The sequence below is a fragment of the Protopterus annectens genome, chromosome 15.part0, assembly GCF_019279795.1.
Source record: "Protopterus annectens isolate FY-2018-M chromosome 15.part0, PAN1.0, whole genome shotgun sequence".
NCBI classification, from domain to species: Eukaryota; Metazoa; Chordata; order Ceratodontiformes; family Protopteridae; genus Protopterus; species Protopterus annectens.
The window spans coordinates 38,881,407-38,905,836 of NC_056749.1; the positions used below are offsets into that span (position 1 = coordinate 38,881,407).

Genomic DNA, 24,430 nt, shown 5'->3' on the forward strand with positions numbered 1-24,430 from the left:
GCAGCTGTGGGGTGGCCCAAATAGTAATTCCAGCCTGCAGTGATAAGCTTAAAACTTTAAGGCACTGATGCTATTTCCGATGGGCTGATAACTAAACCTGTTTTTAATGCTTGTTGCTTTTGGTTCCACTGCTCTGCACAGCCATGCTCACTGACTTCTCACTTAAGTTAGTAGGCTGGTTGTCCTTTCTGTCAGGCCCCCTCTTATTTCACCACAGATGGCTCAGTATTTAATGGTAACACCATTGTGTAACCTTTACTTCCAGGCACTACTGCTTTAAGGGTGATGCATCCAGCTATAACACTGTATCAGTTCAGATATAACACTGTATCAGTTCAGCTGTAACACTGTATCAGTTCAGATATAACACTGTATCAGTTCAGATAAAACACTGTATCATTTCAGCTATAACACTTTATCAGTTCAGATATAACACTGTATCAGTTCAGCTGTAACACTGTATCAGTTCAGATATAACACTGTATCAGTTCAGCTATAACACTGTATCATTTCAGCTGTAACACTGTATCAGTTCAGATATAACACTGTATCAGTTCAGCTGTAACACTGTATCAGTTCAGCTATAACACTGTATCAGTTCAGCTGTAACACTTTATCAGTTCAGCTGTAACACTGTATTAGTTCAGATATAACACTGTATCAGTTCAGATAAAACACTGTATCAGTTCAGCTATAACACTGTATCAATTCAGCTTTAACACTGTATCAGTTCAGCTGTAACACTGTATCAGTTCAGCTATAACACTGTATCAGTTCAGATATAACACTGTATCAGTTCAGCTGTAACACTGTATCAGTTCAGATATAACACTGTGTCAGTTCAGATAAAACACTGTATCATTTCAGCTATAACACTTTATCAATTCAGATATAACACTGTATCAGTTCAGCTGTAATACTGTATCAGTTCAGCTGTAACACTGTATCAGTTCAGATATAACACTATATCAGTTCAGCTGCAACACTGTATCACTTCAGATATAACACTGTATCAGTTCAGCTATAACACTGTATCAGTTCAGATATAACACTGTATCAGTTCAGCTATAACACTGTATCAGTTCAGATATAACACTTTATCAGTTCAGCTGTAACACTGTATCAGTCCAGATATAACACTATATGAGTTCAGATATAACACTGTATCAGTTCAGCTATAACACAGTATCAGTTCAGCTATAACACTGTATCAGTTCAGATATAACACTGTATCAGTTCAGATATAACACTATATCAGTTCAGCTGTAACACTGTATCAGTTCAGATATAATACTGTATCAGTTCAGATATAGCACTGTATCAGTTCAGCTGTAACATTGTATCAGTTGGCAGGCTGAGTGCACAAGCCTCTCCTTATTCCAGTGTTCAAAAGACAAATCCTTCCATCTACAAGCAAAGCAGAAAACTAAATAAAAAATATAAATAAATACAAGGTATTACAGACTGTCATTGGCAACCATCCATCCACTTCGATGTTTGATCATATCTCTCTAAGTACAAAAAAGATAAGTCCCTCTATGGCATCTGCGCAGGTCTTATTACTATGACAGGTACTGGGCACAAGAAACATGTGATGAGATGAGGACTGTCCATTTCAGTCCACATAGAAAGGTATGACTATTTAGTTTCTAGCAATTATTTATTGAAGAAAGGCGATCCTCTAGACTTTCTGTTAAAGGCAGTAAAACACACTTGGACTGAAAATTCCATTGAATAAATTAGCTGATAAGCCCTCAGCCGCCATGCTGGAATGGTTGCAGGCTCATTTTATTTCAAGACGTGTCAGCAGACCAATTCCATTTCCAGGAGCAGAATTAGGAAGAAGTAGAATCTGTCTCTCAGAACGTTGCTGTTTTAGGGAATTGTCTGGACTGCACAATGAAACAGTAAAGATGTTCCTCCTTACACAATTTAATGTTAAGTAAAGCTTTGTAATTAGACATTTGTGTAGCATGAGAAGCACTCCACTCAACAGTCATCTGCAAATCAAATTATTGTTCCCAGCAAGCCAGTAAAAGGAAGCTAAGGAGACATGATGTGGAAAGACCACCGACAATAAGAATGATACGTACTTTGGCAATGCAACGCTGCTAAAACTGTGACAGGAAAATGGGAGTGAATTAAATAGCAGAGAGTGAACTGAGAAAGGAGAACACTGAGGGGGGGTTGGCAAAAACAACTGGGGGTACTCAAGAGACAGGGGGAGTGAGGGAAAGTAACAGAGGATAGACTAGAGACATGAAAAATGCAACAAAACAATAGAACAGAGACAAGAGATATGTGAAATGGGTGAAAATGACAGAAAAAAGAGACAGACTGAGTTGAAAAAATAAAGAAGGGACAAGAAGCATGGGAAACGAGTGATAAAAATCAAAACAAGGAAGAGACAACAGAGTTAGGGATCTATTAAAAACTGAGGTGACATGACAGGGCATTATAAATAAATAAATAAATGTGCCTAAACAAGCCTGATAAGCCACATAAACACTATAACAGTAGAAGAGAGCAGCTTATGGAACCTAAAGGTTGGTGCAGTAAAGATCTTAAAGTTGATTTAACTACTGAATGTCCTGACAAAAGCAGAGTTGGCAGCCTTATGTATCGTTAAACTTGACACTGCAAGAAAGTAAGTATAGACTCAGAGAGATGCAGGAGCAGTTGCCTGTCTAATTTATGTGGCAGTTACCCACTTGCTGATCTAATTTATATGGATGTTACCAACCTGCTGAATATGATAGTGAAAGCACTCATAGTAAGGATGGGATAATAATAATATACCTGTTCAGCCTTCATCAATAACACCTTTCATGCTGTGTGGTGAGGAGTGTCTAGCCTTCATTCCATATCCAAGAACAGCTCACCACAATATACAAGAAGTGGTGGGCAATATAGAGAGCAGAACTCAAGGCAAGGACCATGGACATTGTCATTGGGTATTCCATTGTACGACACACAGATCACACACTCTCCAGGTTAGACAAGGAGAAGATAATGGTTGGTTCTGTGTCTGGACCTGGATCCACAATACCATGCATGCACTCCGGTAAATCCATGCCAAGTATCAGTATAAGTCTATCATAGTCCATGCATGCACTCAGGTAAATCCAAGCCAGGTATCAGTTTGTGTCTATCATAGTCCACGCATGCACTCAGGTAAATCCACGCCAGGTATCAATATGTGTCTTTCATAGTCCATGCATACACTCAGTTAAATCCACACCAGGGATCAATATGAGTCTATCATAGTCCATGCATGCACTTGGGTAAATCCACACCAGGTTTCAATATGTGTTTGTCATAGTCCATGCATGCACTCAGGTAAATCTACTCCAGGTATCAGTATGTGTCTATCATAATCCATGCATGCACTCAGGTAAATCCATGCCAGGTATCAATATGTGTCTATCATAGTCCATGCATGCATTCAGGTAAATCTATGCCAGGTATCAATATGTGTCTATTATAGTCCATGCATGCACTCAGGTAAATCCATGCCAGGTATCAATATGTGTCTATCATAGTCCATGCATGTACTCAGGTAAATCCATGCCAGGTATCAATATGTGTCTATCGTAGTCCATGCATGCACTCAGATAAATCCACACCAGGTATCAATATGTGTCTATCATAGTCCATCAATATGAGTATATCATAGTCCATGCATGCACTCAGGTAAATCCATGCCAGGTATCAATATGACTCTATCATAGTCCATGCATGCACTTAGGTAAATCCATGCTAGGAATCAATATGAGTCTATCATAGTCCAGGCATGCACTCAGGTAAATCCATGCCAGGTATGTATATGAGTCTATCATTGTCCATGCATGCACTCAGGTAAATCCATGCCAGATCTCAATATGAGATATAGTCCATGCATGCACTCAGGTAAAACCATGCCAGGTATCAATATGAGTCTATCATAGTCCATGTGGATGTAAGTGACCTAAGATGTAACTCATTGGACTACATGAAAAGAGACTTTATGCATCTCTCTGAATATGTTTCAAAGTACAGTATGAGCCTTGCGCTGAGCAGCACTCTACCTTCACCAAGAAAGATGCCACTGTACATACATAAAATGATTGATGTTAATAATTGGCTTAGTTTCTGGTGTCACTCCAGGGGGTCAAATATCTGTCAGCATTTGAAGACAGAATTAACAGAACGTGTTACTTTGCCAAAGATGGTCTGCAACTGTACCATGATGGGAATGGACCCCATTCCTAAGTCAAAGTTAGATTAAAGTTCATGAAATCAGTATTGTTTCAATCTTTGATGTTAGCCAAAAGTGCTCTTCGCAGCACCAGCAGTGTGCCCAGAATTAACTTCTTCTGCAATTCATACAGAGTTACATGCATAAATAACATATCTAAGTATGACTGTAAATTCTTTTTTATAAGCCCATTGCTCGTACTACTATTGGAACTGTCTGGACCTCCTTCTTACACATTTCCCTCATTTCTGCCTGTAAATCCTGATATTTTATAACTTTATGTCTCTCTGTTCGTAAGACACACTAATCACTGGGTGGATGAATTTCAATGATCGATGCTACTTTTGTCTTCTTTTCATGGACTAATTTCTCGCATCTAGTTTTTGAGCTGTTGGTAAGGAGTGATTCCATGAGATATAAACTTCATTTTCGATGATGCTTTGTGGGTCTTGTTTCCAATGCTTTTTATTTACTTCAGTATTATATTGTTTGCACAATCCCCACTGCACCAGTCTTGCCACATTATTATGCCTTTCAGTATACAGTCCTTCTGCCATTAGTATGTCACAACCAGCAACGAGGTGTGCGACTGTTTCCAATTCTGTTTTACAAAACCTACATTTGTCTGTTTCAAACCACATTTTCAATGGACTTCGTAAACCATCTTGTATGTAGTCTAATGTCCTGGGCTACCAATATTAACCTTTCATCTACTGGTTTGAATTCACCTCTCCTTAACCATTCCTGCATTTGGTCCTGATCGACATGAGGTTTGTTGCAAGAGCTTTCTGTACTTGCAACTATATTTATTAATTTTCCACATTTCTTGGCTTCTCATCTGGTCCTTCACCTTATATTCTTTCTTTTGTTTTTTGGCACATTCAGTTGCTGCTGATTTTTATCTACTTCTGGTTTGATTTCCATTCCTGCTTGACATCGATATAACAGGGAAGTTATCTTACACTTATTCTCCTCATGTTTTAAAACTTTCACTACATTTGGATCTTGTGAGGTCAGCAGCTATGTGTGTATATGTAATAACGTGAGTGAATGTACCACTTTGACAGGCCATCATTATCATACACCAATTTATCCAGAGTGGGCATGGTTCTGCTGCTAATAGTTTGTGTTGGGGGGACTTCATGTAACTGATAACTCGGAGCTACACCCCCTACCCTGCACTTAGGAATAAGGTATGTTATGTGCCTGGTATGATGTGGTATGTCTGCTTCTGAGGCTTACCATATATACGTGAAAACTGCATGCAAACACAGGGTGCCTCAGAGTTGCACCCCAGTCACAGCTTATAACCAGAAAGCATGTTGTTCCATACCCTCCTTTCTGACTGAAATGATGCAGCATATTTTCTCTTTGACTCTTGGCTTACCCTCTGGCCCCAATCAGCTAGTCCAATCAGGGAGAACAGTGGCAAAGCTGAGCAACCTCTCTGGCATCGCAGAGCTAGTTTAAGACCGTATAAATTTAAAAGCAGTTTCTAGCACTACTGGTTCTTTTTCTTCGGATCAGGTTTGTTTCACATAAATAATTAACTGAAAATGTCTGAATAAAATCACTCACAGGTTCTCAAATAGCAGGAAAACGGCACTGAGTCTCAGGCTGTCTTGTTACCAGGATTCTAATAGCAGGTGGAAATACACTTTTATTATTATTTATCTTAAAATCTTGATAAAATCATGGGAAACAGTAGGGCAGGCGTGCAGACTAGATGATGCACTAAAGGTGATTTGGATTGCACAATAAGGAAGAAAAATATTGTTTACCTGAGTAGTGCTGATAACACTGAATTCTTTCCATGCCACTCAGCTCCTGGAAAGTCCCCGTGTAACTGCAGCATTAATTAAATAAGTTTCATTTCCTGATACATCCTGCCCCTACAAAGAAACTGGAACACTTCCAAGCCCATCCCAGCAGAGATGTGTTATGACCCAGTGACTGGAGGCATCATCAGGTTGTTAGACGAAGTGAAGAATAAAAGGAGGGAGGGAATGACTCCAGGGCATATACATCCGTTTACCAGACCGATGCATTGTTGCTCTTTTTTCTCTTGTCTCAGATTTGGTGGTTTCCAGTGTAATTCCTCTGCCTGAACTACCATTACACTTTCTGTTCCTGGTGAGTACAACCCTAAGAAAGTTAATTGTTTGCTCTAGGTCTCTAACAGTGTTGTTATTAACAATCAGTTTGTTGGTGAATCACACTTAGTTCAGATATGCAATCATTAACATTTCTCAATAGAATGCAAACACAGGGTGCCTGAGAGGTGCACCCGTCACAGCTTTTAATTCTAACATATTACTTTGTCGCTATAAAACAGTGAAATTAAACAGTGACTGACAATGTAGGTTGTGAAATAGGCAGACAGCATATGTTCACTGAAGATTTTATCTTGTACTTGTGACTACAATATTTTGACATAACAAAATATATGCTATACTGCTTTAAGGTCTTTCAGTAATTAAAAACATGATTCTTTTTTGTAACAAGAAACCAGATTTGCATGTCTTCCTGACATTTTCCGCATGCTTCGTTACCATGCATATTAGACACTTGCATAATTAGTTTTGCTCAAAAACAGTGATCATTAAAATATGAAGTTGAAAATGAGAACCTATCTAATATTTTCTAGATGAAGACCTTTCATTTTTGACAAGATACAGGGCTGTAAGATCAAGTTGCAGATTAAATTACTTCCTGGTAACACAAATTATAATATTGCTTTAATACAACAACTTCCTCAGCATTTAGTAGAGTTATGTATTAACGTGAACTTTTGGGATCACTTGGAATATGACTTAAACCACTTGTTATCTGCTACGACCAAGAAATTATTTAACTAGCCCTCGGCCATGAAGTCTTTTCTTTTATAACCACTAATTCTACTGAAAATATTGTACAGATCACAGTACAGCAGTGTCTACTAAACAATTACAAATATATGTATATGCTTACCCCAGTGCACATGTGGGAGAAATGGCAGAGAAGAAAAGACAGTACTTGCACATTTATAATCTTCATAGATTTGGAATTTATGGTAACTGCTTGACTTGTGATAAAATGCATTGAATTCCCCCACTATTCTCTTGAATATCAAGCAAAGATATTGCAGGTAGGGGAGGGAGGACAGCTCCACACAGTTTAGGACCCCATGTACAGCAGAAGCAGTACCCAGGTAAAGCAGTAAATCTCGTTGTATAAGTTCTGGGAGTGCCACCTACATGAACCTGTTTTCTTTATATTCATGAAATCTTGTGTGTCTGTCAAGTAATCCACTTTTGTGGACTGCATCATTCTGAATATTTCTGAGGTACATTTCCCAAACTGAGTACTGTTTTTCTTGAAATTACCAGCTGCATTCAAGTTCTTTTGTCAGAATATTCTTTTGTTTCCTTTGAGGCATGAAAGCCAATCATTAGAAGACAGTAAGACCTAAATAATCTTTTTCATGTTGCATCTCTATAAAACTTCACAAAGTCTAAAACATCTGTGCCTTCGTTTTGTAAAAATAAATTAATAGATCTGCCCTCCAGTTGCAGTTGTTGTCCTCTGAAGCAAAAAAATACAATGGTTATGCATTTGTGGTTCCATAACAATTGAGGTATAAATAGAAAAACTGCATTCAAGAAGGTTGTAAGGTACACAGTGTGGGGAACCATGTCCAAATATTTTTTATTCTCCGTGTCCGTATTACTTTAGATGGCTTTTTTTACAGCTCCGTACTTATATCTACTGTAAAAGTTTCTGCAGTTATGCATACTGCTGTAACACTAAGAATCCAATAAATTAACCTTTAGTGCAGGCAGACGGCTAATTTGTCTGCTTGTCTGCTTCATTAAGCATGCCATATACTGTTTTTTTTTTAGGACTGTTGTTAACATGCAAAGTCTGATAAGCAGTGTGCATGCACTTATCCCAGGGAGAAACAGATTGAAGGGCATGGCTTCGGTGGAGAGCAAGGGACAGAGTGAAGGGCATGGCTCTGATTTTATTTTTTTCTTTTCCAAAGCTGGCATTCCTAGTTACCTGAACTGTGATAGGAGTTACTGCCAGCCATGGCTGGAGAAGTGGGGTAGAGGAATTGTAACATATACCAGCACAGCTAGCTGAAATTTTGTAAATAATGATATGGCATTTGTATATCAAACTTATTTGTACAGATACTTGTGCTGAAAATGTATCAAAAGTATTTCCTGCTGGACAGAAAAGAAATGTGCATGCAATGTGCATGCACCCCCTGAGAGCAATGCTGAAATCCTTGCTTCCAAATTTCAGCTAAATTCTGCTAAATCCATTTATATCATATGTATCTACTTACCCCCTGGGAATAATATCAGTATACTCGAGGATATCCTCAGCTCCATATCACCACACTTCCCACTAGAAACGGTAATACTAGGAGATTTCTATATTGACTGGAAGTGCATCAGTAATGAAAATCCTACTTCTCTCATCAACCTCCAGGGTTTCTCTCAACTAATATCCTCCCCAACTAGAATTAACAAACCAAGTAAAAAGGAAAGTATCGTAGATTGGATTCTTATAAATAAAAACACCTTACTTATAAGGTAGGACTTCTCCCAGATAATATCAGTGACCACTCATTAACCTACTTAATCAGGCAAAAAACCCATTTTCCCCATAAAACCACATATAAAACAATAAGGTCCAATAAACACTTCAATCCTGAACTATTCCAAAATGAACTAGGTGCATGCAATTGGTCCCCCTTAAAAAGCCTCCCACTTGAAGAGGCTGTTGAATACTTTAACACTAAATTCTTAACCATCCTTGACCAGCATGCTCCAAAATGAACTCTAAGAATTAGGTCTAAGCCAGCCCCTTGGCTCTACACAAGCACCAGACAGAAAATGTTACTCAGAAAAAAAGCCTGGAACACATGGAGAACTACCAAAAATGACTCAGATCATCTGACATTTAGACAACTCAGAAATGTCACAAAAAAACCTTTAATCTCCAATAAAAAACATTTTTATACAGAAATGCAACAAAAACACCAGAATAATCCACAAAAGTTCTGGACAAGCATCAATAGATTGCTTCACCCAGGTCAAACCACAACACCAACCCCACTAGGTAGTACACAGGAAAACCCCAAGCAAGCTGCAAATGCCTTTGACACCTTCTTTAAAGAAGCCATTCAATCTCTAGCAAACCAACTATCTCCTGATAGCTCTACCCTTCCTACCTCCTATACTAGCTCTCCCCCTACATTTCAAATGCAACCCATCCCAACACACTACATTTGCAAACTCTTACTTAAACTAAAACCTTGCACTCCATCAGCTGACCAACTACCTGCAGAATACCTGCAGAAAGCAGCTAAAGCAATAGCCTATCCAATAGCCATCCTTATCAACAGAACCATTAGTGAGGGAACAATACCAGTAATCTGGAAAATCTCATACATTGTCCCCCTACACAAAGGTGGGAGCTCTAATGAACACTAACTATCGACCTATAGCCCTACTTTCCACCTTAGCAAAAATTATGGAAAAATGCATGCATAATCAACTTCTCAACCATCTAACTAAAAATAACCTGCTTGCTGAGTTCCAACATGGCTTTAAGCCATTCCACAGTACTACAACCGCCCTCCTATCCTTCTCTAAAACCATCGACAAAAATAAAAACAGCAACATTCTTACCTCTGATCTCTTTATCGATCTTTCAAAAGCTGTTGATATGGTTAATCACCAGTTGCTCCTAAATATTTTCAAATATCTCTCTCTTGACACTCAAGCTATAAAATGGTCCAGTTCTTACCTCCACAATAGGCAGCAAGCAGTGCTGTGGGAGAGTCACCTATCTTCCCAACTGCCTGTCACACTAGGTGTACCTCAGGGCTCTATTTTAGGCCCTCTCCTTTTCTCAATTTCCATCAGTGATTTACAATTAGCAATCCCTCAGGCTACCTGTATACAATATGCAGATGACTCGACAATAATATGCTCAGTAAATTTCTCATCTGAACTGCAATTAAAAACACAAACAGTATTTAGCAAAGTAGAAACATGGTTTCTGCAATGATGCCGCCTTGTGAATCCAAAAAAAAACAAAGCTCCTACTTTTCACTCCTACCCACAAGTCCACACAAATAAATTTCACACGTACATCTAACAATGGCACAATCATAACACCTGACTTAACTACCAAACTCTTAGGCGTTACTATTGACAACCACCTCACTTTTGATGCACAAATAAACAATACAGTAAAAACAGTCAACAAAACAATGTGTTCCCTCTACAGGATTAGACCTTTTCTTAATCCACCCGTCAGATCCACTATTGCACACTCCCACCTAATATCTACACTTCTCTATGCTTCTCCTACCTATACTAACCTGTCAAAGAATAATATTCTAAAACTTGGCAAAACCTACAACAACATTGCCAGATTTGCCACTGGAAAACCCTTCTCCACCCATCACTGTCAGAATGTACAACAACTAGGTTGGCTGGAACTCCAGAATCAGCTTATGTTTAACCAACTTACAATTGTCCATAAGACCCTGTACCAGCCTTATAATACTACAACACGATCTTCCCTTGTCACTCCCTACAAAAACCTGAACACCTTACGCTCCATTAATAAACTACTAGTTAGTAGAAGCAAATCCAAAAACCTGGCTGGTGACTCTCTCTTCAAATACAGCCGGGAGACACTGGGACCTTCTTCCTAGTGATGTAACATCACTTTCCTCCCTAACTGTCTTCAAACAAAAGCTCAAAATCTATCTTAGAACACACTGGCCTTGTCGTTGTTGTAACCCTGACTCACCTTTACTGCAGTTGCTATGCTTTCTTAGAACATACTGGCCTTGTCATTGTTGTAACCCTGACTAACCTTTACTGCAGTTGCTATGCTTTCTTAGAACATACTGGCCTTGTCATTGTTGTAACCCTGACTGACCGTTACTGCAGTTGCTATGCTTTCTTAGAACACACTGGTCTTGTCCTTGTTGTAACCCTGACTGACCTTTACTGCAGTTCCTATGCTTTCTTAGAACACACTGGCCTTGTCATTGTCGTAACCCTGACTAACCTTTACTGCAGTTGCTATGCTTTCTTAGAACACACTGGCCTTGTCCTTGTTGTAACCCTGACTAACCTTTACTGCAGTTGCTATGCTTTCTTAGAACACACTGGCCTTGTCCTTGTTGTATCCCTGACTAACCTTTACTGCAGTTGCTATGCTTTCTTAGAACACACTGGTCTTGTCCTTGTTGTAACCCTGACTGACCTTTACTGCAGTTGCTATGCTTTCTTAGAACACACTGGCCTTGTCCTTGTTGTAACCCTGACTAACCTTTACTGCAGTTGCTATGCTTTCTTAGAACACACTGGCCTTGTCCTTGTTGTATCCCTGACTAACCTTTACTGCAGTTGCTATGCTTTCTTAGAACACACTGGCCCTGTCCTTGTTGTAACCCTGACTGACCTTTACTGCAGTTGCTATGCTTTCTTAGAACACACTGGTCTTGTCGTTGTTGTAACTCTGACTAACCTTTACTGCAGTTGCTATGCTTTCTTAGAACACACTGGCCTTGTCCTTGTTGTATCCCTGACTAACCTTTACTGCAGTTGCTATGCTTTCTTAGAACACACTGGTCTTGTCCTTGTTGTAACCCTGACTGACCTTTACTGCAGTTGCTACGGTTTCTTAGAACACACTGGCCTTGTCCTTGTTGTAACCCTGACGAACCTTTACTGTAACTGCTATGCTTTCTTAGAACACACTGGTCTTGTCCTTGTTGTAACCCTGACTGACCTTTACTGCAGTTGCTATGGTTTCTTAGAACACACTGGCCTTGTCCTTGTTGTAACCCTGACGAACCTTTACTGTAACTGCTATGCTTTCTTAGAACACACTGGCCTTGTCTTTGTTGTAACCCTGACTAACCTTTACTGCAGTTGCTATGCTTTCCTAGAACACACTTGCCTGGTCCTTGTTGTAACCCTGACTAACCTTTACTGCAGTTGCTATGCTTTCTTAGAACACACTGGCCTTGTCCTTGTTGTAACCCTGACTGACCTTTACTGCAGTTGCTATGGTTTCTTAGAACACACTGTCCTTGTCCTTGTTGTACCCCTGACTGACCTTTACTACAGTTGCTATGCCTTCTTAGAACACACTGTCCTTGTCCTTGTTGTAACCCTGACTGACCTTTACTGCAGTTGCTATGCTTTCTTAGAACACACTGGCCTTGTCCTTGTTGTAACCCTGACTAACCTTTACTGCAGTTGCTATGGTTTCTTAGAACACACTGGTCTTGTCCTTGTTGTAACCCTGACTGACCTTTACTGCAGTTGCTATGGTTTCTTAGAACACACTGTCCTTGTCCTTGTTGTAACCCTGACTGACCTTTACTGCAGTTGCTATGCTTTCTTAGAACACACTGGCCTTGTCGTTGTTGTAACCCTGACTAACCTTTACTGCAGTTGCTATGCTTTCTTAGAACACACTGGCCTTGTCGTTGTTGTAACCCTGACTAACCTTTACTGCAGTTGCTATGCTTTCTTAGAACACACTGGTCTTGTCGTTGTTGTAACCCTGACTAACCTTTACTGCAGTTGCTATGGTTTCTTAGAACACACTGGCCTTGTCCTTGTTGTAACCCTGACTAACCTTTACTGCAGTAGCTATGCTTTCTTAGAACACACTGGCCTTGTCCTTGTTGTTACCCTGAAGAAACCTTTACTGCAGTTGCTATGGTTTCTTAGAACACACTGGCCTTGTCGTTGTTGTAACCCAGACTAACCTTTACTGCAGTTGCTATGCTTTCTTAGAACACACTGGCCTTGTCCTTGTTGTAACCCTGACGAACCTTTACTGCAGTTGCTATGGTTTCTTAGAACACACTGGCCTTGTCCTTGTTGTAACCCTGACTAACCTTTACTGCAGTTGCTATGCTTTCTTAGAACACACTGGCCTTGTCGTTGTTGTAACCCTGACTAACCTTTACTGCAGTTGCTATGCTTTCTTAGAACACACTGGCCTTGTCGTTGTTGTAACCCAGACTAACCTTTACTGCAGTTGCTATGGTTTCTTAGAACACACTGGCCTTGTCCTTGTTGTAACCCTGACGAACCTTTACTGTAACTGCTATGCTTTCTTAGAACACACTGGCCTTGTCCTTGTTGTACTCCTGACTCACCTTTACTGCAGTTGCTATGCTTTCCTAGAACACACTGGCCTTGTCCTTGTTGTAACCCTGACTAACCTTTACTGCAGTTGCTATGCTTTCTTAGAACACACTGGCCTTGTCCTTGTTGTAACCCTGACTGACCTTTACTGCAGTTGCTATGGTTTCTTAGAACACACTGTCCTTGTCCTTGTTGTAACCCTGACTGACCTTTACTGCAGTTGCTATGCCTTCTTAGAACACACTGTCCTTGTCCTTGTTGTAACCCTGACTGACCTTTACTGCAGTTGCTATGCTTTCTTAGAACACACTGGCCTGGTCCTTGTTGTAACCCTGACTAAACTTTACTGCAGTTGCTATGCTTTCTTAGAACACACTGGCCTTGTCCTTGTTGTTACCCTGACTAACCATTACTGCAGTTGCTATGGTTTGTTAGAACACACTGGCCTTGTCGTTGTTGTAACCCTGACTAACCTTTACTGCAGTTGCTATGCTTTCTTAGAACACACTGGCCTTGTCGTTGTTGTAACCCAGACTAACCTTTAATGCAGTTGCTATGCTTTCTTAGAACACACTGGCCTTGTCGTTGTTGTAACCCTAACTAACATTTACTGCAGTTGCTATGCTTTCTTAGAACACACTGGCCTTGTCGTTGTTGTAACCCTGACTAACCTTTACTGCAGTTGCTATGCTTTCCTAGAACACACTGGCCTTGTCCTTGTTGTAACCCTGACTGACCTTTACTGCAGTTGCTATGCCTTCTTAGAACACACTGGCCTTGTCCTTGTTGTAACCCTGACGGCCCTTTACTGCAGTTGCTATGCTTTCTTAGAACACACTGGCCTTGTCCTTGTTGTAACACTGACTGACCTTTACTGCAGTTGCTATGCTTTCTTAGAACACACTGGCCTTGTCCTTGTTGTAACCCTGACTGACCCTTACTGCAGTTGCTATGGTTTCTTAGAACAGACTGGCCTTGTCCTTATTGTAACCCTGACTGGCCTTTACTGCAGTTGCTATGCCTTCTTAGAACACACTGTCCTTGTCCTTGTTGTAACCCTGACTGACCTTTACTGCAGTTGCTATGCTTTCTTAGAACACACTGGCCTTCTCCATGTTGCAACCCTGACTAACCTTTACTGCAGTTGCTATGCTTTCTTAGAACGCAGTGGCCTTGTCGTTGTTGTAACCCTGACTAACCTTGACTTCAGTTGCTATGCTTTCTTAGAACACACTGGCCTTGTCCTTGTTGTAACCCTGACTGACCTTTACTGCAGTTGCTATGCTTTCTTAGAACACACTGGCCTCGTCCTTGTTGTAACCATGACTAACCTTTACTGCAGTTGTTATGCTTTCTTAGAACACACTGGCCTTGTCCTTGTTGTAACCCCGACTAACCTTTACTGCAGTTGCTATGCTTTCTTAGAACACACAGGCCTTGTCCTTGTTGTAACCCTGACTGACCTTTACTGCAGTTGCTATGCTTTCTTAGAACACACTGGCCTTGTACTTGTTGTAACCCTGACTGACCTTTACTGCAGTTGTTATGCTTTCTTAGAACACACTGGCCTTGTCCTTGTTGTAACCCCGACTAACCTTTACTGCAGTTGCTATGCTTTCTTAGAACACACTGGCCTTGTCCTTGTTGTAACCCTGACTGACCTTTACTGCAGTTGCTATGCTTTCTTAGAACACACTGGCCTTGTCGTTGTTGTAACCCTGACTAACCTTTACTGCAGTTGCTATGCTTTCTTAGAACACACTGGCCTTGTCCTTGTTGTAACCCTGACTAACCTTTACTGCAGTTGCTATGCTTTCTTAGAACGCAGTGGCCTTGTCGTTGTTGTAACCCTGACTAACCTTTACTGCAGTTGCTATGCTTTCTTAGAACACACTGGCCTTGTCCTTGTTGTAACTCTGACTGACCTTTACTGCAGTTGCTATGGTTTCTTACAACACACTGGCCTTGTCCTTGTTGTAACCCTGACTAACCTTTACTGCAGTTGCTATGCTTTCTTAGAACACACTGGCCTTGTCGTTGTAGTAACCCTGACTAACCTTTAATGCAGTTGCTATGCTTTCTTAGAACTCACTGGCCTTGTCCTTGTTGTAACCCTGACTGACCTTTACTGCAGTTGCTATGCTTTCATAGAACAAACTGGCCTTGTCCTTGTTGTAACCCTGACTGACCTTTACTGCCGTTGCTATGGTTTTTTAGAACACACTGGCCTTGTCCTTGTTGTAACCCTGACTAACCTTTACTGCAGTTGCTATGCTTTCTTAGAACACACTGGCCTTGTCCTTGTTGTAACCCTGATTGACCTTTACTGCAGTTGCTATGCTTTCTTAGAACACACTGGCCTTATCCTTGTTGCAACCCTGACTGACCTTTACTGCAGTTGCTATGCTTTCTTAGAACACACTGGCCTTGTCCTTGTTGTAACCCTGACTGACCTTTACTGCAGTTGCTATGGTTTCTTAGAACACACTGTCCTTGTCCTTGTTGTAACCCTGACTGACCGTTACTGCAGTTGCTATGCTTTCTTAGAACACAATGGCCTTGTCCTTGTTGTAACCCCGACTAATCTTTACTGCAGTTGCTATGCTTTCTTAGAACGCAGTGGCCTTGTCGTTGTTGTAACCATGACTAACCTTTACTGTAGTTGCTATGCTTTCTTAGAACACACTGGCCTTGTCCTTGTTGTAACCCTGACTAACCTTTACTGCAGTTGCTATGCTTTCTTAGAACACACTGGTCTTGTCCTTGTTGTAACCCTGACTGACCTTTACTGCAGTTGCTATGCTTTCTTAGAACACACTGGCCTTGTCCTTGTTGTAACCCTGACTGACCTTTACTGCAGTTGCTAAGGTTTCTTAGAACACACTGGCCTTGTCCTTGTTGTAACCCTGACTCACCTTTACTGCAGTTGCTATGCTTTCTTAGAACACACTGGCCTTGTCCTTGTTGTAACCCTGACTAACCTTTACTGCAGTTGCTATGCTTTCTTTGAACACACTGGTCTTGTCGTTGTTGTAACCCTGACTAACCTTTACTGCAGTTGCTATGCTTTCTTAGAACACACTGGCCTTGTCCTTGTTGTAACCCTGACTAACCTTTACTGCAGTTGCTATGCTTTCTTAGAACACACTGGCCTTGTCCTTGTTGTAACCCTGACTAACCTTTACTGCAGTTGCTATGCTTTCTTAGAACACACTGGCCTTGTCCTTGTTGTAACCCTGACTGACCTTTACTGCCGTTGCTATGGTTTTTTAGAACACACTGGCCTTGTCCTTGTTGTAACCCTGACTAACCTTTACTGCAGTTGCTATGCTTTCTTAGAACACACTGGTCTTGTCGTTGTTGTAACTCTGACTAACCTTTACTACAGTTGCTATGCTTTCTTAGAACACACTGGCCTTGTCCTTGTTGTAACCCTGACTGACCTTTACTGCAGTTGCTATGCTTTCTTAGAACACTCTGGCCTTGTCCTTGTTGTAACCCTGACTGACCTTTACTGTAACTGCTATGCTTTCTTAGAACACACCGGCCTTGTCGTTGTTGTAACCATGACTAACCTTTACTGCAGTTGCTATGCTTTCCTAGAACACACTGGCCTTGTCGTTGTTGTAACCCTGACTAACCTTTACTGCAGTTGCTATGCTTTCTTAGAACACACTGGCCTTGTCCTTGTTGTAACCCTGACTGACCTTTACTGCAGTTGCTATGCTTTCTTAGAACACTCTGGCCTTGTCCCTGTTGTAACCCTGACTGACCTTTACTGCAGTTGCTATGCTTTCTTAGAACACACTGGCCTTGTCTTTGTTGTAACCCTGACTAACCTTTACTGCAGTTGCTATGCTTTCTTAGAAAAATACTGGCCTTGTCCTTGTTGTAACCCTGACTAACCTTTACTGCAGTTGCTATGCTTTCTTAGAGCACACTGGCCTTGTCCTTGTTGTAACCCTGACTAACCTTTACTGCAGTTGCTATGCTTTCTTAGAGCACACTGGCCTTGTCGTTGTTGTAACCCTGACTAACCTTTACTGCAGTTGCTATGCTTTCTTAGAGCACACTGGCCTTGTCCTTGTTGTAACCCTGACTAACCTTTACTGCAGTTGCTATGCTTTCTTAGAACACTCTGGCCTTGTCCTTGTTGTAACCCTGACTGACCTTTACTGCAGTTGCTATGCTTTCTTAGAACACATTGGCCTTGTCCTTGTTGTAACCCTGACTAACCTTTACTGCAGTTGCTATGCTTTCTTAGAACACACTGGTCTTGTCGTTGTTGTAACCCTGACTAACCTTTACTGCAGTTGCTATGCTTTCTTAGAACACACTGGCCTTGTCCTTGTTGTAATCCTGACTGACCTTTACTGCAGTTGCTATGGTTTCTTAGAACACACTGGCCTTGTCCTTGTTGTAACCCTGACTAACCTTTACTGCCGTTGCTGTGCTTTCTTAGAACACACTGGCCATGTCCTTGTTGTAACCCTGACTGACCTTTACTGCAGTTGCTATGCTTTCTTAGAACACACTGGCCTTGTCGTTGCTGTAACCCTGACTAACCTTTACTGCAGTTGCTATGCTTTCTTAGAACACACTGGCCTTGTCGTTGTTGTATCCCTGACTAACCTTTACTGCAGTTGCTATGCTTTCTTAGAACACACTGGCCTTGTCGTTCTTCTATCCCTGACTAACCTTTACTGCAGTTGCTATGCTTTCTTAGAACACACTGACCTTGTCCTTGTTGTAACCCTGACTAACCTTTACTGCAGTTGCAATGCTTTCTTGGAACACACTGGCCTTGTCCTTGTTGTAACGCTGACTAACCTTTACTGCAGTTGCTATGCTTTCTTAGAACACACTGGCCTTTCCTTATTGTAACCCTGACTGACCTTTACTGCAGTTGCTATGCTTTCTTTGAACACACTGGCCTTGTCCTTGTTGTAACCCTGACTGACCTTTACTGCAGTTGCTATGCTTTCTTAGAGCACACTGGCCTTGTCCTTGTTGTAACCCTGACTGACCTTTACTGCAGTTGCTATGCTTTCTTAGAACACACTGGCCTTGTCCTTGTTGTAACCCTGACTGACCTTTACTGCAGTTGCTGTGCTTTCTTAGAACACACTGGCCTTGTCCTTGTTGTAACCCTGACTGACCTTTACTGCAGTTGCTGTGCTTTCTTAGAACACACTGGCCTTGTCCTTGTTGTAACCCTGACTGACCTTTACTGCAGTTGCTATGGTTTCTTAGAACACACTGGTCTTGTCGTTATTGTAACCCTGACTAACCTTTACTGCAGTTGCTATGCTTTCTTAGAACACACTGGCCTTGTCCTTGTTGTAACCATGACTAACCTTTACTGCAGTTGATATGCTTTCTTAGAACACACTGGTCTTGTCCTTCTTGTAACACTGACTAACCTTTACTGCAGTTGATATGCTTTCTTAGAACACACTGGTCTTGTCCTTGTTGTAACCCTGACTGACCTTTACTGCAGTTGCTATGCTTTCTTTGAACACACTGGCCTTGTCCTTGTTGTAACCCTGACTGACCTTTACTGCAATTGCTATGCTTTCTTAGAACACACTGGCCTTGTCCTTGTTGTAACCCTGACTAACCTTTACTGCAGTTGCTATGCTTTCTTAGAACACACTGGCCTTGTCCTTGTTGTAACCCTGACTAACCTTTACTGCAGTTGCTATGCTTTCTTAGAACACACTGGCCTTGTCGTTCTTCTAACCCTGACTAACCTTTACTGCAGTTGCTATGCTTTCTTAGAACACACTGGCCTTGTCCTTGTTGTAACCCTGACTAACCTTTACTGCAGTTGCTATGCTTTCTTAGAACACACTGGCCTTGTCCTTGTTGTAACCCTGACTGACATTTACTGCAGTTGCTATGCTTTCTTAGAACACACTGGCCTTGTCCTTGTTGTAACCCTGACTGACCTGTACTGCAGTTGCTATGCTTTCTTAGAACACACTGGTCTTGTCGTGGTTGTAACCCTGACTAACCTTTACTGCAGTTGCTATGCTTTCTTAGAACACACTGGCCTTGTCCTTGTTGTAACCCTGACTGACATTTACTGCAGTTGCTATGCTTTCTTAGAACACACTGGCCTTGTCCTTATTGTAACCCTGACTAACCTTTACTGCAGTTGCTATGCTTTCTTAGAACACACTGGCCTTGTCCTTGTTGTAACCCTGACTAACCTTTAATGCAGTTGCTATGCTTTCTTAGAACACAGTGGCCTTGTCCTTGTTGTAACCCTGACTGACTTTTACTGCAGTTGCTATGGTTTCTTAGAACACACTGGCCTTGTCCTTGTTGTAACCCTGACTAACCTTTACTGCAGTTGCTATGCTTTCTTAGAACACACTGGCCTTGTCCTTGTTGTAACCCTGACTGACCTTTACTGCAGTTGCTATGGTTTCTTAGAACACACTGGCCTTGTCCTTGTTGTAACCCTGACTAACCTTTACTGCAGTTGCTATGCTTTCTTAGAACACACTGGCCTTGTCCTTGTTGTAACCCTGACTGACCTTTACTGCAGTTGCTATGCTTTCTTAGAACACACTGGCCTTGTCCTTGTTGTTACCCTGACTGACCTTTACTGCAGTTGCTATGCTTTCTTAGAACACACTGGCCTTGTCGTTGTTGTAACCCTGACTGACCTTTACTGCAGCTGCTATGCTTTCTTAGAACACACTGGCCTTGTCCTTGTTGTACCCCTGACTAACCTTTACTGCAGTTGCTATGCCTTCTTAGAACACACTGGCCTTGTCCTTGTTGTAACCCTGACTAACCTTTACTGCAGTTGCTATGCTTTCTTAGAACACACTGGCCTTGTCCCTGTTGTAACCCTGACTAACCTTTACTGCAGTTGCTATGCTTTCTTAGAACACACTGGCCTTGTCCTTGTTGTTACCCTGACTGACCTGTACGGCAGTTACTATGCTTTCTTAGAACACACTGGCCTTGTCCTTGTTGTAACCCTGACTAACCTTTACTGCAGTTGCTATGCTTTCTTAGAACACACTGGCCTTGTCCTTGTTGTAACCCTGACTGACATTTACTGCAGTTGCTATGCTTTCTTAGAACACACTGGCCTTGTCCTTGTTGTAACCCTGACTGACCTGTACGGCAGTTGCTATGCTTTCTTAGAACACACTGGCCTTGTCCTTGTTGTAACCCTGACTAACCTTTACTGCAGTTGCTATGCTTTCTTAGAACACACTGGCCTTGTCCTTGTTGTAACCCTGACTGACCTTTACTGCAGTTGCTATGTTTTCTTAGAACACACTGGCCTCGTCCTTGTTGTAACCCTGACTAACCTTTACTGCACTTGCTATGCTTTCTTAGAACACACTGGCCTTGTCCTTGTTGTAACCCTGACTGACCTTTACTGCAGTTGCTATGCTTTCTTAGAACACACTGGCCTTGTCCTTGTTGTAACCCTGACTGACCTTTACTGCAGTTGCTATGCTTTCTTAGAACACACTGGCCTTGTCCTTGTTGTAACCCTGACTGACCTTTACTGCAGTTGCTATGCTTTCTTAGAACACACTGGCCTTGTCCTTGTTGTAACCCTGACTGACCTTTACTGCAGTTGCTATGCTTTCTTAGAACACACTGGCCTTGTCCTTGTTGTAACCCTGACTAACCTTTACTGCAGTTGCTATGCTTTCTTAGAACACACTGGCCTTGTCCTTGTTGTAACCCTGACTGACCTTTACTGCAGTTGCTATGCTTTCCTAGAACACACTGGCCTTGTCGTTGTTGTAACCCTGTCTGGCCTTTACTGCCGTTGCTGTGCTTTCTTAGAACACACTGGCCTTGTCGTTGTTGTAACCCTGATTGACCTTTACTGCAGTTGCTATGGTTTCTCTCTTTTTTTCCTCTTCCGTTCTACCTCTCACTCCTTGTTACTTATTTCTGAAGAAGTTAGAATGTAAGCTAAGTAAGCAAGATATAGTGATTATTTTCTTGAAGAGTTTTTAACCAGATGCTATCTTAAAAACACTTTGACTCGCTCTGTAAATAGAAATGAACTGAAAGAATGTGCTAACAGTGACGTGACCAATATTATCTGAAATCGTCTGTTCAATATTACATGTATGTTGTTGTATATTAGATATACATATATATATGTCTTTTTAACTGTTTGGAGCTTTTCTCCCCGGGCCTCTACTGAAAAAGGATATGTATCCAGTTAGACTAGCCTTGTCAACAAATGTTAAATTAAATAAATAAATTATTGTAACTGTTTAAATATATACATTGTAAAAACATATACTGGGAGAGAAGTGGTTAATCCACCTGACTTTGAAAAAAATATTCTTGAGAAGAGGTTAATCTATCTGACGTTGAAAAAATATTCTTGAAATTAAATTACGTTATAGGTTAAGCCATAAAGGTGTCATCCCACAGTTTTGAATGAAGATATAATGTCTGTCCTAGAGAATAGGTTGTATCTCCTGTAGAAAGAGTGGAATGGTTTATTGTTTTATGGCTTCCAGATGCTTTAATAAAACTTAGCTAAAGGTCTAGTGTGTATTGTAGCACATAGGTGCTAAACTCTGGCAGCGTCTAGTAGTGGGGGATAGTGTGGGAAACAGAGTCAGATGATCAGTTGTGTGTGATATCATTATGTAAGCCAGAAATAATAATTAGATATTAGTAGCAGATTGTTCTCAGAATTCTCTATTCATTCTTGGATCTGACAACAAGGACCACTCATCCACATTATCTTGCCTTGCTTTATTCAGTAAGTAGGAACAGTAATTAGTCAGGAAAATAGAGTGAGAATAGTTAAGCACTGTTTTTTCTGTAATTGTGTGACTCTTTCCAGCCATGTTATTTTCAGTATTTCCTGTGACTGAAACTATGGTGTTTACTATAAGTTCATAGGTTCATAGATTAGTACTAGGCTATTTGCCCTTGTGATATTTAGTATTTTCATGTTCTTTTATTATTTATTATTATTCATTCTTAAATATAGTTAAACTTTTTCATTGTGTCTGGTACTTTTTAGAAAATGATTTAAGTTTTGAGAGTATTTGCACGTATTTACTTGGTGATAACTCTGGCCACTCCTGAAAGCCTGGCTGTTTGGTCAACATTACCATTTGTATTTATACTAATTTCACTCAGTATAATTGGATACCCTTTTAAGAGCCTTATAGTAACTGACTGGTGGCAGTGAATCTACCTTATAGTTGGGCAAAGTTGGCAGAGCAGGTAGTCTGTGCCAGCCTTACTCAGGTATGTGTGTGTGCAAAAGCTAAATCTCAGAGAGTGTGTGTGTGTCAGCTACTTGGGCAGGGACATGAAGCACAGGTTTCACAGAGAGAGTGGTGGAGGACTTGGCTTGGGCGCTCAGCTGAGGATGTAATTCTGAAGCTGAGCCAGTGGAGGGCCTTATTGGGGACCTGGGGAGAGACAGAGAAACCCAGACCCTGTGCTGAGTTTCTTCCCTGTGTACTCTTAGGAGAAATTATACTTGATGCCGAGAGGTCTGCATCTGGAAATACTGAGTGTATCCATTTGTAGTCCAAGCTAATGTCCATCTCTAGTGTTAGTGTTGAAGATTCAGACTCCTTGATTACTGGCCCAAAGTGGGGATGTCTCATGAACATTACAGTTGTTCATTTTTATGCTTCTCAGGTCATGGAGAACAGTATAGCCGAATTAGCATGTACAAGTTAATGATGGTACGGACATTAACAGCAGAATTTAGCAGATCCTGAGAGGTTAGGAAACATACCTCCAATCAGAAAGCTCCTTTTCACTCTGCTGCTGAAAGAAAGTAGCTGGTATTCATGTCCCATAATTCCTCCAACTCTTTCTTAGCCTACTTTATTTTTTTATTAACAGTTCATCTCCTAACAAAAACCTCACTGTAGCTATTTTTTTTTGTATTTATTAACATATATTGCTGGCCTTGATCTGAGAAGTATGCCATCTAATTTTCTGTTAAAGCTGAAGGGTGAAGTGATTTCATTCCTCAGCCAAAGTTTGGATATCACATTCTGTATTCCTTAGATTTCCTTCAATGAAATTGTCACACTGAGTACAAAAGGTATCTCGGTTCAGCAGATACGTGGGGAATCTTCAATACCTTTCTAAAGAAGATGAAGTTAACATACCCTTAGCAGATGCAAGTTTTCTTCTTTAATTAAATATCTTTGCTTAGTTGTAACATTTTTATTCATGACCTTGATTTAAATTTATAAAAAGTAATACATATACTGTGTCAGTTTTTATTTAATATCTGAAAAAGGGGTCAAGTATGTTCCCAAATATCTTCCCATCCACGAGACATCATGGACACTTTATCCTGTTACAACTTCTAGAATACTTGTTATCACATTCCAAACTCCAATATACTGAGCAATATATCTTGAATTGCTGTCAATTACCTTTAGTCTTTAATTTTTTTTCTGTACATTTCCTGGTGGTAAGTATACATTGTAAATCATAATGCAAGTAGATTGTATGTAGCCCTTAAAACTCATATAACATCAATTTTTCATTCAACAAAACACTCCCCACTTGTAGGGCACAATGTTTTGATATCAGTAGGGCCTATTCTCTTTTATTAGTGCCAGAAAATCAGGATGCCAGTCCCAGTAACCACTATTCCTTTATGAATGAGCCATCGTCCTGGTCCCCCTAATTGCCTCTTCTAGTGCAACTATCCAGTGTTTTGATATTTCATATCAAGTAAAGTCTTTACTTGTCTTGTCTGGATTAATCTGTTAACATTCCATGTTACATAACTTATCCCTCTTGAAAACGATATTTCTCTTCTAACCCTCCACCTGTAACAAAATACTAATGTAGCTCTGCTAACTCGTTACTTGAATTGGATTACTATTCTTGCTCTCGCATCGTAACTTGTATATCCTGTCCCACGTGTTGATTATCCTGCTACAGACAATAATCATACTTCGAATCTGACATTAATAATACTATGCATCCACTTGGGATGGGAAAGGCTCCC

The 24,430-nt window shown here is 40.8% G+C and overlaps 1 protein-coding gene across 1 annotated transcript in view; it reads left to right on the forward strand.

Annotated features, from left to right (window-relative positions):
* The first annotated feature begins 6,199 nt into the window (after window positions 1-6,199).
* The window catches only part of LOC122790077 (ES1 protein homolog, mitochondrial-like), a 121,908-nt gene continuing 103,677 nt past the window's right edge, over window positions 6,200-24,430 (forward strand). The window contains exon 1 of the mRNA XM_044057639.1: window positions 6,200-6,370. The gene's annotated coding sequence lies outside the window, so the exon portion shown is untranslated. The remainder of the gene's footprint in view (window positions 6,371-24,430) is intronic.